This window comes from Crinia signifera, chromosome 1, assembly GCF_055691185.1.
Source record: "Crinia signifera chromosome 1, ASM5569118v1, whole genome shotgun sequence".
Classification (NCBI taxonomy): domain Eukaryota; kingdom Metazoa; phylum Chordata; class Amphibia; order Anura; family Myobatrachidae; genus Crinia; species Crinia signifera.
The window spans coordinates 2039805-2053846 of NC_139217.1; the positions used below are offsets into that span (position 1 = coordinate 2039805).

General features: G+C 50.5%; 1 protein-coding gene across 1 annotated transcript in view; it reads right to left on the bottom strand.

Annotated features, from left to right (window-relative positions):
• ALMS1 (ALMS1 centrosome and basal body associated protein) overlaps positions 1–14042 on the bottom strand; it is a 140783-nt gene that overhangs the window by 111452 nt on the left and 15289 nt on the right. The gene's annotated exons all lie outside the window — the stretch shown is intronic.

Consider the following 14042-nt stretch of genomic DNA (forward strand, 5'->3'; position numbering starts at 1 on the left):
TGTTACGCTAAAGCTCCTGTGTGTGTGTTACGATAAAGCTCCTCCGTGTGTGTTACGATAAAGCTCCTCCGTGTGTGTTACGCTAAAGCACCTCTATGTGTTACGCTAAAGCTCCTCTGTGTGTTACGCTAAAGCTCCTCTGTGTGTGTTACGCTAAAGCTCCTCCGTGTGTGTTACGCTAAAGCTCCTCTGTGTGTGTTACGCTAAAGCTCCTCCGTGTGTGTTACGCTAAAGCTCCTCCGTGTGTGTTACGCTAAAGCTCCTCCGTGTGTGTTACGCTAAAGCTCCTCCGTGTGTTGCGCTAAAGCTCCTCCGTGTGTGTTACGCTAAAGCTCCTCTGTGTGTGTTACGCTAAAGCTCCTCTGTGTGTTACGCTAAAGCTCCTCTGTGTGTTGCGCTAAAGCTCCTCCGCGTGTGTTGCGCTAAAGCTCCTCCGTGTGTTGCGCTAAAGCTCCTCCACGTGTGTTACGCTAAAGCTCCTCTGTGTGTTACGCTAAAGCTCCTCTGTGTGTTACACTAAAGCTCCTCTGTGTGTTACACTAAAGCTCCTCTGTGTGTTAACGCTAAAGCTCCTCCATGTGTGTTACGCTAAAACTCCTCTGTGTGTTACGCTAAAGCTCCTCCGTGTGTGTTACGCTAAAGCTCCTCTGTGTGTTACGCTAAAGCTCCTGTGTGTGTGTTACGATAAAGCTCCTCCGTGTGTGTTACGATAAAGCTCCTCCGTGTGTGTTACGCTAAAGCACCTCTATGTGTTACGCTAAAGCTCCTCTGTGTGTTACGCTAAAGCTCCTCTGTGTGTGTTACGCTAAAGCTCCTCCGTGTGTGTTACGCTAAAGCTCCTCTGTGTGTGTTACGCTAAAGCTCCTCTGTGTGTTACACTAAAGCTCCTCTGTGTGTTACACTAAAGCTCCTCCGTGTGTGTTTAGCTCCTCTGTGTGTTACGCTAAAGCTCCTCTGTGTGTGTTACGCTAAAGCTCCTCCGTGTGTGTTACGCTAAAGCTCCTCTGTGTGTGTTACGCTAAAGCTCCTCTGTGTGTTACACTAAAGCTCCTCTGTGTGTTACACTAAAGCTCCTCCGTGTGTGTTACACTAAAGCTCCTCCGCGTGTGTTACGCTAAAGCTCCTCTGTGTGTTACGCTAAAGCTCCTGCGTGTGTGTTACGATAAAGCTCCTCCGTGTGTGTTACGCTAAAGCTCCTCCGTGTGTTACGCTAAAGCTCCTCCGTGTGTGTTACGCTAAAGCTCCTCCGCGTGTGTTACGCTAAAGCTCCTCTGTGTGTTACGCTAAAGCTCCTGCGTGTGTGTTACGATAAAGCTCCTCCGTGTGTTACACTAAAGCTCCTGCGTGTGTGTTACGATAAAGCTCCTCCGTGTGTGTTACGATAAAGCTCCTCCGTGTGTGTTACGCTAAAGCTCCTCCGTGTGTGTTACGCTAAAGCTCCTCCGTGTGTGTTACGCTAAAGCTCCTCCGTGTGTGTTACGCTAAAGCTCCTCCGTGTGTTGCGCTAAAGCTCCTCCGCGTGTGTTACGCTAAAGCTCCTCTGTGTGTTACACTAAAGCTCCTCCGCGTGTGTTACGCTAAAGCTCCTCCGTGTGTGTTACGCTAAAGCTCCTCTGTGTGTTACGCTAAAGCTCCTCTGTGTGTTACGCTAAAGCTCCTCCGCGTGTGTTACGCTAAAGCTCCTCCGTGTGTGTTACGCTAAAGCTCCTCTGTGTGTTACGCTAAAGCTCCTCTGTGTGTTACGCTAAAGCTCCTCCGCGTGTGTTACGCTAAAGCTCCTCTGTGTGTTACGCTAAAGCTCCTCTGTGTGTTACACTAAAGCTCCTCCGTGTGTGTTACGCTAAAGCTCCTCTGTGTGTTACACTAAAGCTCCTCCGTGTGTGTTACACTAAAGCTCCTCTGTGTGTTGCGCTCATGCAATAAAAGGAGATTTTTGTAAGAACTTACCGTTCAAATCCCTTTCTCTGAGTCCATCCTGGTGACATAGCTCTACCATGGGATGTAGGAGGGTCCGCAGGAGCCAGGCACCTATGCTGACTTCTTTGAAAGGCAGGCTCCTCCCTTCTGCATCCCAGAGTTCCTCAGTTCAACTTCCAAAGCACACTAGGATACATTACTCAGTAATGCCCAACATCTTATATGCACAATCAATATAACCAATAACATGACAATATAACATGAACGGTATAACTTACTGAGCGTAAGGGAGGGATCGCTGTGTCACCAGGATGGACTCAGAGATTGGGATGGGAATGGTAAGTTCTTACAAAAATCCCCTTTTCGCTTTTGTCCATCCTGGTGACAGCGCTAACCATGGGACGTTCAAGAGCCGGTGCTTTGGGAGGTTATGCAGATCTCATTACTGCTCGCCCAAGTGAAGTGTCCTCCAACGCGAACTCATGGAACCTGTAGAATTTGATAAAGGTGTGAACAGAAGACCAGGTGGCAGCCCTGCATAACTGCTCCACTGTAGCCCCATGATGCACAGCCCAAGAGGAAGCAACTGACCTGGTGGTGTGGGCATTGATCCGAGAAGGAACAGGTCTACCTACCTTGGTGTAGGCAACGGCTTAGACGCAGGCCATCCTCTCTTATGCACATCATACAAATCCAAAAGTAAATCAGATTTGCGGATGTCCTTTACCCATTCCACGTATATTCGCAAGGAGCGAACCACGTCCAGTTTCCTTAACTTGTCCCTATTTTTTGTCCCTTCAGGAGGGGAAAACACCGGGAGCACAATCTCCTGGTTAAATGAAACATAGACACTACCTTAGGTAGAAACGTAGGCACTGTTCGAAGCACAGCCCTGTCTTCATGAAAAATCAAAAATGGAGCCTTGCAGGACAAGGCGCCCAACTCCGAAACTCGCCTGGCCAAGGCGATAGCCAACAAAAAGGTAACTTTCCAAGACAGAAACTTAAGATCAGCCAACCTTAAAGGCACAAAAGGAGGTTTTTGTAACACTGACAAAACCAAAGACAGGTCCCAAGGCGCCACCGGCTGCCTATATGGGGGTTTGAGCCTCATGACTCCCTGTAACAAAGTCTGAACTTCAGGTAACAGGGCTACCCTATTCCTGAAAGAAAACGGATAAGGCCGACAACTGTACCTGTAAAGACTACAGGCTAAGCCCTGCAGAGAATCCTAACAGTCTAGAGACCTTCAACCTAGAGGTGTGTACCCTCCGACGCTCACACCACCTGATACAGATCCTCCAGACATGATGGTAATGTGAACCTAGAGGTGTGTACCCTCCGACGCTCACACCACCCGATATAGATCTTCCAGACACGATGGTAATGTGAACCTAGAGGTGTGTACCCTCCGACGCTCACACCACCCGATATAGATCTTCCAGACACGATGGTAATGTGAACCTAGAGGTGTGTACCCTCCGACGCTCACACCACCCGATATAGATCTTCCAGACACAATGGTAATGTGAACCTAGAGGTGTGTACCCTCCGACGCTCACACCCCCTGATATAGATCTTCCAGACACGATGGTAATGTGAACCTAGAGGTGTGTACCCTCCGACGCTCACACCACCCGATATAGATCTTCCAGACACGATGGTAATGTGAACCTAGAGGTGTGTACCCTCTGACGCTCACACCACCTGATATAGATCTTCCAGACACGATGGTAATGTGAACCTAGAGGTGTGTACCCTCTGACGCTCACACCACCTGATACAGATCCTCCAGACACGATGGTAATGTGTACCTAGAGGTATGTACCCTCTGACGCTCACAACACCTGATACAGATCTTCCAGACACGATGGTAATGTGAACCTAGAGGTGTGTACCCTCTGACGCTCACACCACCCGATATAGATCTTCCAGACACGATGGTAATGTGAACCTAGAGGTGTGTACCCTCCGACGCTCACACCACCCGATACAGATCTTCCAGACACGATGGTGATGTGAACCTAGAGGTGTGTACCCTCCGACGCTCACACCCCCTGATACAGATCTTCCAGACACGATGGTGATGTGAACCTAGAGGTGTGTACCCTCTGACGCTCACACCACCCGATATAGATCTTCCAGACACGATGGTAATGTGCACCTAGAGGTGTGTACCCTCTGACGCTCACACCACCTGATACAGATCTTCCAGACACGATGGTAATGTGAACCTAGAGGTGTGTACCCTCCGACGCTCACACACCCGATATAGATCTTCCAGACACGATGGTAATGTGAACCTAGAGGTGTGTACCCTCTGACGCTCACACCCCCTGATATAGATCTTCCAGACACGATGGTAATGTGAACCTAGAGGTGTGTACCCTCTGACGCTCACACCACCTGATATAGATCTTCCAGACACGATGGTAATGTGAACCTAGAGGTGTGTACCCTCTGACGCTCACACCACCTGATACAGATCCTCCAGACACGATGGTAATGTGTACCTAGAGGTATGTACCCTCTGACGCTCACAACACCTGATACAGATCTTCCAGACACGATGGTAATGTGAACCTAGAGGTGTGTACCCTCTGACGCTCACACCACCCGATATAGATCTTCCAGACACGATGGTAATGTGAACCTAGAGGTGTGTACCCTCCGACGCTCACACCACCCGATACAGATCTTCCAGACACGATGGTGATGTGAACCTAGAGGTGTGTACCCTCTGACGCTCACACCCCCTGATACAGATCTTCCAGACACGATGGTGATGTGAACCTAGAGGTGTGTACCCTCTGACGCTCACACCACCCGATATAGATCTTCCAGACACGATGGTGATGTGCACCTAGAGGTGTGTACCCTCCGACGCTCACACCACCTGATACAGATCTTCCAGACACGATGGTAATGTGAACCTAGAGGTGTGTACCCTCCGACGCTCACACCCCCTGATACAGATCTTCCAGACACGATGGTAATGTGAACCTAGAGGTGTGTACCCTCTGACGCTCACACCACCCGATATAGATCTTCCAGACACGATGGTAATGTGAACCTAGAGGTGTGTATTCTCCGACGCTCACACCACCCGATACAGATCTTCCAGACACGATGGTAATGTGAACCTAGAGGTGTGTACCCTCCGACGCTCACACCACCTGATATAGATCTTCCAGACACGATGGTAATGTGAACCTAGGAGGTGTGTACCCTCTGACGCTCACACCACCCGATATAGATCTTCCAGACACGATGGTAATGTGAACCTAGAGGTGTGTACCCTCCGACGCTCACACCCCCTGATACAGATCTTCCAGACACGATGGTAATGTGAACCTAGAGGTGTGTACCCTCCGACGCTCACACACCCGATATAGATCTTCCAGACACGATGGTAATGTGAACCTAGAGGTGTGTACCCTCTGACGCTCACACCACCCGATAAAGATCTTCCAGACACGATGGTAATGTGAACCTAGAGGTGTGTACCCTCTGACGCTCACACCACCTGATACAGATCTTCCAGACACGATGGTAATGTGAACCTAGAGGTGTGTACCCTCCGACGCTCACACCACCTGATACAGATCTTCCAGACACGATGGTAATGTGAACCTAGAGGTGTGTACCCTCCGACGCTCACACACCCGATATAGATCTTCCAGACACGATGGTAATGTGAACCTAGAGGTGTGTACCCTCTGACGCTCACACCACCCGATAAAGATCTTCCAGACACGATGGTAATGTGAACCTAGAGGTGTGTACCCTCTGACGCTCACACCACCTGATACAGATCTTCCAGACACGATGGTAATGTGAACCTAGAGGTGTGTACCCTCTGACGCTCACACCACCTGATACAGATCCTCCAGACACGATGGTAATGTGAACCTAGAGGTGTGTACCCTCTGACGCTCACACCACCTGATATAGATCTTCCAGACACGATGGTAATGTGAACCTAGAGGTGTGTACCCTCCGACGCTCACACACCCGATATAGATCTTCCAGACACGATGGTAATGTGAACCTAGAGGTGTGTACCCTCTGACGCTCACACCCCCTGATATAGATCTTCCAGACACGATGGTAATGTGCACCTAGAGGTGTGTACCCTCCGACGCTCACACCACCCGATATAGATCTTCCAGACAATATGGTAATGTGCACCTAGAGGTGTGTACCCTCTGACGCTCACACCACCTGATACAGATCCTCCAGACACGATGGTGATGTGAACCTAGAGGTGTGTACCCTCCGACGCTCACACCACCCGATATAGATCTTCCAGACACGATGGTAATGTGCACCTAGAGGTGTGTACCCTCCGACGCTCACACCACCTGATATAGATCCTCCAGACACGATGGTGATGTGAACCTAGAGGTGTGTACCCTCCGACGCTCACACCACCTGATATAGATCTTCCAGACACGATGGTGATGTGAACCTAGAGGTGTGTACCCTCTGACGCTCACACCACCTGATACAGATCCTCCAGACACGATGGTAATGTGAACCTAGAGGTGTGTACCCTCCGACGCTCACACCACCCGATATAGATCTTCCAGACACGATGGTAATGTGAACCTAGAGGTGTGTACTCTCCGACGCTCACACCACCCGATATAGATCTTCCAGACACGATGGTAATGTGCACCTAGAGGTGTGTACCCTCCGACGCTCACACCACCTGATATAGATCTTCCAGACACGATGGTAATGTGAACCTAGAGGTGTGTACCCTCTGACGCTCACACCACCCGATATAGATCTTCCAGACACGATGGTAATGTGCACCTAGAGGTGTGTACCCTCTGACGCTCACACCACCTGATATAGATCTTCCAGACACGATGGTAATGTGCACCTAGAGGTGTGTACCCTCTGACGCTCACACCACCCGATATAGATCTTCCAGACACGATGGTAATGTGCACCTAGAGGTGTGTACCCTCCGACGCTCACACCACCTGATATAGATCTTCCAGACACGATGGTAATGTGAACCTAGAGGTGTGTACCCTCCGACGCTCACACCCCCTGATACAGATCTTCCAGACACGATGGTAATGTGAACCTAGAGGTGTGTACCCTCTGACGCTCACACCCCCTGATATAGATCTTCCAGACACGATGGTAATGTGCACCTAGAGGTGTGTACCCTCTGACGCTCACACCACCCGATATAGATCTTCCAGACACGATGGTAATGTGCACCTAGAGGTGTGTACCCTCCGACGCTCACACCACCTGATATAGATCTTCCAGACACGATGGTGATGTGAACCTAGAGGTGTGTATTCTCCGACGCTCACACCACCCGATACAGATCTTCCAGACACGATGGTAATGTGAACCTAGAGGTGTGTACCCTCCGACGCTCACACCACCTGATATAGATCTTCCAGACACGATGGTAATGTGAACCTAGAGGTGTGTACCCTCCGACGCTCACACCACCCGATATAGATCTTCCAGACACGATGGTAATGTGCACCTAGAGGTGTGTACCCTCTGACGCTCACACCACCCGATATAGATCTTCCAGACACGATGGTAATGTGAACCTAGAGGTGTGTACCCTCCGACGCTCACACCCCCTGATACAGATCTTCCAGACACGATGGTAATGTGAACCTAGAGGTGTGTACCCTCCGACGCTCACACCACCCGATATAGATCTTCCAGACACGATGGTAATGTGAACCTAGAGGTGTGTACCCTCCGACGCTCACACCACCCGATATAGATCTTCCAGACATGATGGTAATGTGAACCTAGAGGTGTGTACCCTCCGACGCTCACACCACCTGATACAGATCCTCCAGACATGATGGTAATGTGAACCTAGAGGTGTGTACCCTCCGACGCTCACACACCCGATATAGATCCTCCAGACACGATGGTAATGTGAACCTAGAGGTGTGTACCCTCCGACGCTCACACACCCGATATAGATCCTCCAGACACGATGGTAATGTGAACCTAGAGGTGTGTACCCTCCGACGCTCACACCACCTGATACAGATCTTCCAGACACGATGGTAATGTGCACCTAGAGGTGTGTACCCTCTGACGCTCACACCACCTGATAAAGATCTTCCAGACACGATGGTAATGTGAACCTAGAGGTGTGTACCCTCCGACGCTCACACCACCTGATATAGATCTTCCAGACACGATGGTAATGTGCACCTAGAGGTGTGTACCCTCTGACGCTCACACCACCTGATATAGATCCTCCAGACATGATGGTAATGTGAACCTAGAGGTGTGTACCCTCTGACGCTCACACCACCCGATATAGAACTTCCAGACACGATGGTAATGTGAACCTAGAGGTGTGTACCCTCCGACGCTCACACCACCTGATACAGATCTTCCAGACACGATGGTGATGTGAACCTAGAGGTGTGTACCCTCTGACGCTCACACCACCTGATACAGATCTTCCAGACACGATGGTAATGTGCACCTAGAGGTGTGTACCCTCTGACGCTCACACCACCTGATATAGATCTTCCAGACACGATGGTAATGTGCACCTAGAGGTGTGTACCCTCTGACGCTCACACCACCCGATATAGATCTTCCAGACACGATGGTAATGTGCACCTAGAGGTGTGTACCCTCCGACGCTCACACCACCTGATATAGATCTTCCAGACACGATGGTAATGTGAACCTAGAGGTGTGTACCCTCTGACGCTCACACCACCCGATATAGATCTTCCAGACACGATGGTAATGTGCACCTAGAGGTGTGTACCCTCCGACGCTCACACCACCTGATATAGATCTTCCAGACACGATGGTAATGTGAACCTAGAGGTGTGTACCCTCCGACGCTCACACCCCCTGATACAGATCTTCCAGACACGATGGTAATGTGAACCTAGAGGTGTGTACCCTCCGACGCTCACACCACCCGATATAGATCTTCCAGACACGATGGTAATGTGCACCTAGAGGTGTGTACCCTCCGACGCTCACACCCCCTGATACAGATCTTCCAGACACGATGGTAATGTGAACCTAGAGGTGTGTACCCTCCGACGCTCACACCACCCGATATAGATCTTCCAGACACGATGGTAATGTGAACCTAGAGGTGTGTACCCTCTGACGCTCACACCCCCTGATATAGATCTTCCAGACACGATGGTAATGTGCACCTAGAGGTGTGTACCCTCCGACGCTCACACCACCTGATATAGATCTTCCAGACACGATGGTAATGTGAACCTAGAGGTGTGTACCCTCTGACGCTCACACCACCTGATATAGATCTTCCAGACACGATGGTAATGTGAACCTAGAGGTGTGTACCCTCTGACGCTCACACCCCCTGATATAGATCTTCCAGACACGATGGTGATGTGAACCTAGAGGTGTGTACCCTCCGACGCTCACACCACCCGATATAGATCTTCCAGACACGATGGTAATGTGAAACTAGAGGTGTGTACCCTCCGACGCTCACACCACCTGATACAGATCCTCCAGACACAATGGTAATGTGAACCTAGAGGTGTGTACCCTCTGACGCTCACACCACCTGATACAGATCTTCCAGACACGATGGTAATGTGAACCTAGAGGTGTGTACCCTCCGACGCTCACACCCCCTGATACAGATCTTCCAGACACGATGGTAATGTGAACCTAGAGGTGTGTACCCTCTGACGCTCACACCCCCTGATACAGATCCTCCAGACACGATGGTAACGTGAACCTGAAACAGGCTTGCGAGCCCTGAGCATGGTCTGGATCACCGCTTCCGAAAACCCCTTCTTCCTTAGTAGGGAGGATTCAAAATCCAGGCGGTCAAATTTAGACTAGCTAGGTCCAGGTGTACAAACGGTCCTTGTTTGACCGAAGAGGTAGACGCCAAGATTCCGTCGACAACCTCAGTACGTCTGAACACCATGACCTCCTGGGCCAGTCCGGTGCAATCAGAATGACTTGTACCTCCTGCGTCCTCACTCTCTTCAGGACCCGCAGAATCATAGGGAACAGGGGGAACATGTAGGCTAGGTTGAAAGGCAACGGAACGGTCATGGCATCCACTGCCCACGCCTTCGGATCCCTGGTCCGAGAGCAGAACCTTGGAACCTGACAGTTGTTCCTGGATGCCATCATGTCGACCTCTGGGAGCCCCACTATCTCCTAAAAGACTTCCTCATGAAGTGCCCACTCTCCTTCCAGCAGCTGTTCCCTGCTGAGGAAATCCACCTGGACATTCCAGATCCCTGGAATGAACACAGCCGACAGAGCAGGAACGTTCACCTCTGCCCACTTGAATATCCGCAAGACTTCCTGTATTGCCAACCTGCTGTGAGTCCCGCCCTGATGACTCAGGTAAACCACAGCCGTGGCATTGACTGTATGTGGACAGGGGATCCCCTCAGAAGATCCCCTACCTGCAGAAAAGTTTTCCAAACCGCCCGGAGCTCCAAGATGTTGATCGGCAGTCTGGATTCCTCCTTGGACCACAGACCCTGCAACCTCAACTGCAGGACTATCGCCCCCCCAGTCCCTGAGACTGGCGTCGGTCGTAACAACCAACCAATCCCACGAGCGGAGGGACCGCCCCAGTTGCAGTGACTCCAGGTCTGTCCACCAGATTAAAGAATCCCTCGTCTCTTGAGACAGTGACAGCATTTCCTGTTTCATGGTCTTTGGGTTTCCTGACCAACATGAGAGAATGTTCCACTGAAATAATCTGGACGGGAACATTGCAAACTGCAACGTATTGAAGGTTTCCACCATCTTGCCTAGCAGTTTCACTCCATGCCAAACCGTAGGATTCAGGACTGTAAGATCATGAAAACCAATTGACGAATGTCCACTGCCTTGGATTCTGGGAGAAACACACGGTGAAGGTGTGTGTCCAAAATCACCTCCAGAAACTGAAGTCTCTGTGTGGGTGTTAAATGTGACTTTGGGAGGTTCAGCAACCACCCATGTTCTTGGAAGCACCGAGTCGCAATGTCCAGATGTTCTTGTAATTTCTCTGCCGACTCCGCCTTGAAAAGGAGGTCATCCAGGTACGGGATGATTACTATCCCTTGTAGTCTGAAGGCCGCTGCCATGACCGCCATCACTTTCGTAAATACCCTTGGCGCTGTGGCCAGGCCAAGAGCCTGAAACTGGAGATGAGTCTCCCTTATTGCGAATCTCAGTAAGGACTGATGTTTCTTTAAGATAGGCACAGGTAGGTTAGCATCCTGGATGTCCACTGATGCTTGAAATTCCCCCGACTCTATGCTTCACAGCACAGAACGGAGAGACTCCATACGAAAGCGGTCCACCCAAAGATGCTGATTTAAAGATTTCACATTTAGAATGGGTCTGAATGACCCGCCTGGTTTGGGGACCAAAAAGAGGATTGAATAAAATCCTCTCTCTCTCTCTTCCTGAGGTACTGGGAGCACCACTCCCTTCTCGAGAGGGGATGATGCCACCCCAAGAGAGCTTTTTCGTAGTAGAGCATCCCATGGTAGAGGTGTTGGAAGAATCCTCTTTGGGGGAGACGCCCTGAGATTTATCCTGTAACACTGTGAAATGATGGAAAGAACCCAAGGGTCCGTGAAGGAGTTGATCCACTGGTCCTGAAACTCCAGGAGACGACCCCCCACTCTGACTCCAGAATGGAGAGTCTCTGCCCAGTCGTGCAGAGGACTTATTCTCGCTTTTGGACGGGTGCTTTTTGGCAAAGGCCCCGAAACGGGATTGGGGTCTCCTCCCCTTACTGGTTGGAAACTTTCCTCTACCTGCCCGTCCTCTGTTAGATGCCCCCCCCCCCCCCCCTAGAAAGGAAGAATGAAAGGACGGCTTAAAGGCCCCAAACTTGGACACTGAATATTATGCTGTGGTGGGAAGAAAAGTGCCCCCCCCCCCCCCCCCCCCGTTGTTTGCTTTATAATGGACTCCAGTTCTGATCCAAAGCAGTTCACCCTTAAAGGCCAACACCTCAAGGGACTTTTTTGATTCGCTGTCTGCTTCCCAAGCTTTTAGCCAGAGAGCTCTCCTTGCTGACACAGATGTGGCTGACACTTTTGACGCCTTCTTCCCCAGCCGCACATACATACTCTGCCGCACACCAGAGCTTCTCCACCAGTGCGAAAGCCTCAGAATCAACAGGGGAGGTGTGGATAAGGGGTGTCTAGGAGAAGAGGTGTGGATAAGGGGTGTCTAGGAGAAGAGGTGTGGATAAGGGGTGTCTAGGAGAAGAGGTGTGGATAAGGGGTGTCTAGGAGAAGAGGTGTGGATAAGGGGTGTCTAGGAGAAGAGGTGTGGATAAGGGGTGTCTAGGAGAAGAACCTCAGGGGTTTTACCAGTTGCTCACACTCTGTGCTGTGTCCTGCATGACCTGCAGCTGGGTCCCACTGAGATGGGGTAATGGTCCCCCAGAGACGGTCAGGAGATTTCATCATCTCTCTGCCTAATTAGAGCCTTAACCAAGGCCTCCATAGACCTCCCCAACGCAGGTTCAGCTTGCTCAGGCCTCTGGGCTTGAGCCCCACTGGGCACAGACTCACATGAGGGGCACAAATCCCCCTGATCCACCTGTTCAACAGTTACTTTAACACCACAAGACTTGCAGATAACTAACATGGCCAGCGCTCCCCCCCCCCCCCCCGATCAGCAGCGCTACACCTGTCTGTCATGATATAACACACGGTGCACAATCTGTCTGCTTGCTGCCAATGATCCTCAGCGATCAGCGGGGAAAGCGCTGCCCAGGAGAAACTTCTCACTGCACTGTAATGCCAATCCCTTGCTTGGCACCAGCACAGAGAGTAGGAACAGACCAAGTCTCTGCTTCAGCGGGGAAGGAAGCCTTTATTAGCACCTGTTCCCCCTTTAGCCGCTCCCACAAGTGCTTCTCCTCACCTCCAGTGCCTCCCCTCCTGCTGGACTCCTGTGATTTCAGGATTTCAGCCTATAAACAGCTTAAGATGGAGGCCGCCATCACGGGGGGCCTTCCCCCACGATCCCCACTAAGCAGGGAGCCGGTTCAGGACACCTCCGGGCCCAGGAAACCTCTCAGAGCGCTGACAGGACGCGCTTCTGTCAGCCTCTGCCGCGCTCTCAGTATGTGTGAACTTTTAGCAGAAGTAACACACTGGAAAACCAGCACTAACTGGTGAATTAATAAAATAAAAACCACCCAGCTACTCTACACAAAACGGCTGCAGTCAGCACAGCACCCACTCCGGTGGGCACCTAAAACAAACTGGGGAACTCTGGGATGCAGAAGGGAGGAGCCTGCTCTCAAAGAAGTCAGCATAGGTGCCTGGCTCCTGCAGACCCTCCTACATCCCATGGTAGAGCTGGGTCACCAGGATGGACGAAAGAGAAACTTTGTTAATTGAATTAAAGTGAACAATATCGGGTCACCTTATAGATTGCCAGCATTGCTGTCACAGTAAGAACAAGAGAAGGCTATAGTGTACACCTTATTATAGGACGGTGAGGCAGCTATAGCGTACACCTTATTATAGGCGGGTGAGACGGCTATAGTGTACACATTATTATAGGAGGGTGAGACGGCTATAGTGTACACATTATTATAGGAGGGTGAGACGGCTATAGTGTACACCTTATTATAGGAGGGTGAGGCAGCTATAGTGTACACCTTATTATAGGACGGTGAGGCGGCTATAGTGTACACCTTATTATAGGAGGGTAATACGGCTATAGTGTACACCTTATTATAGGAGGGTAATACGGCTATAGTGTACACCTTATTATAGGAGGGTGAGACGGCTATAGTGTACACCTTATTATAGGAGGGTAATACGGCTATAGTGTACACCTTATTATAGGAGGGTGAGACGGCTATAGTGTACACCTTATTATAGGAGGGTGAGACGGCTATAGTGTACACATTATTATAGGAGGGTGAGACGGCTATAGTGTACACCTTATTATAGGAGGGTGAGACGGCTATAGCGTACACCTTATTATAGGAGGGTGAGACGGCTATAGTGTACACATTATTATAAGAGGGTGAGGCAGCTATAGTGTACACATTATTATAGGAGGGTGAGACGGCTATAGCGTACTCCTTATTATAGGAGGGTGAGACGGCTA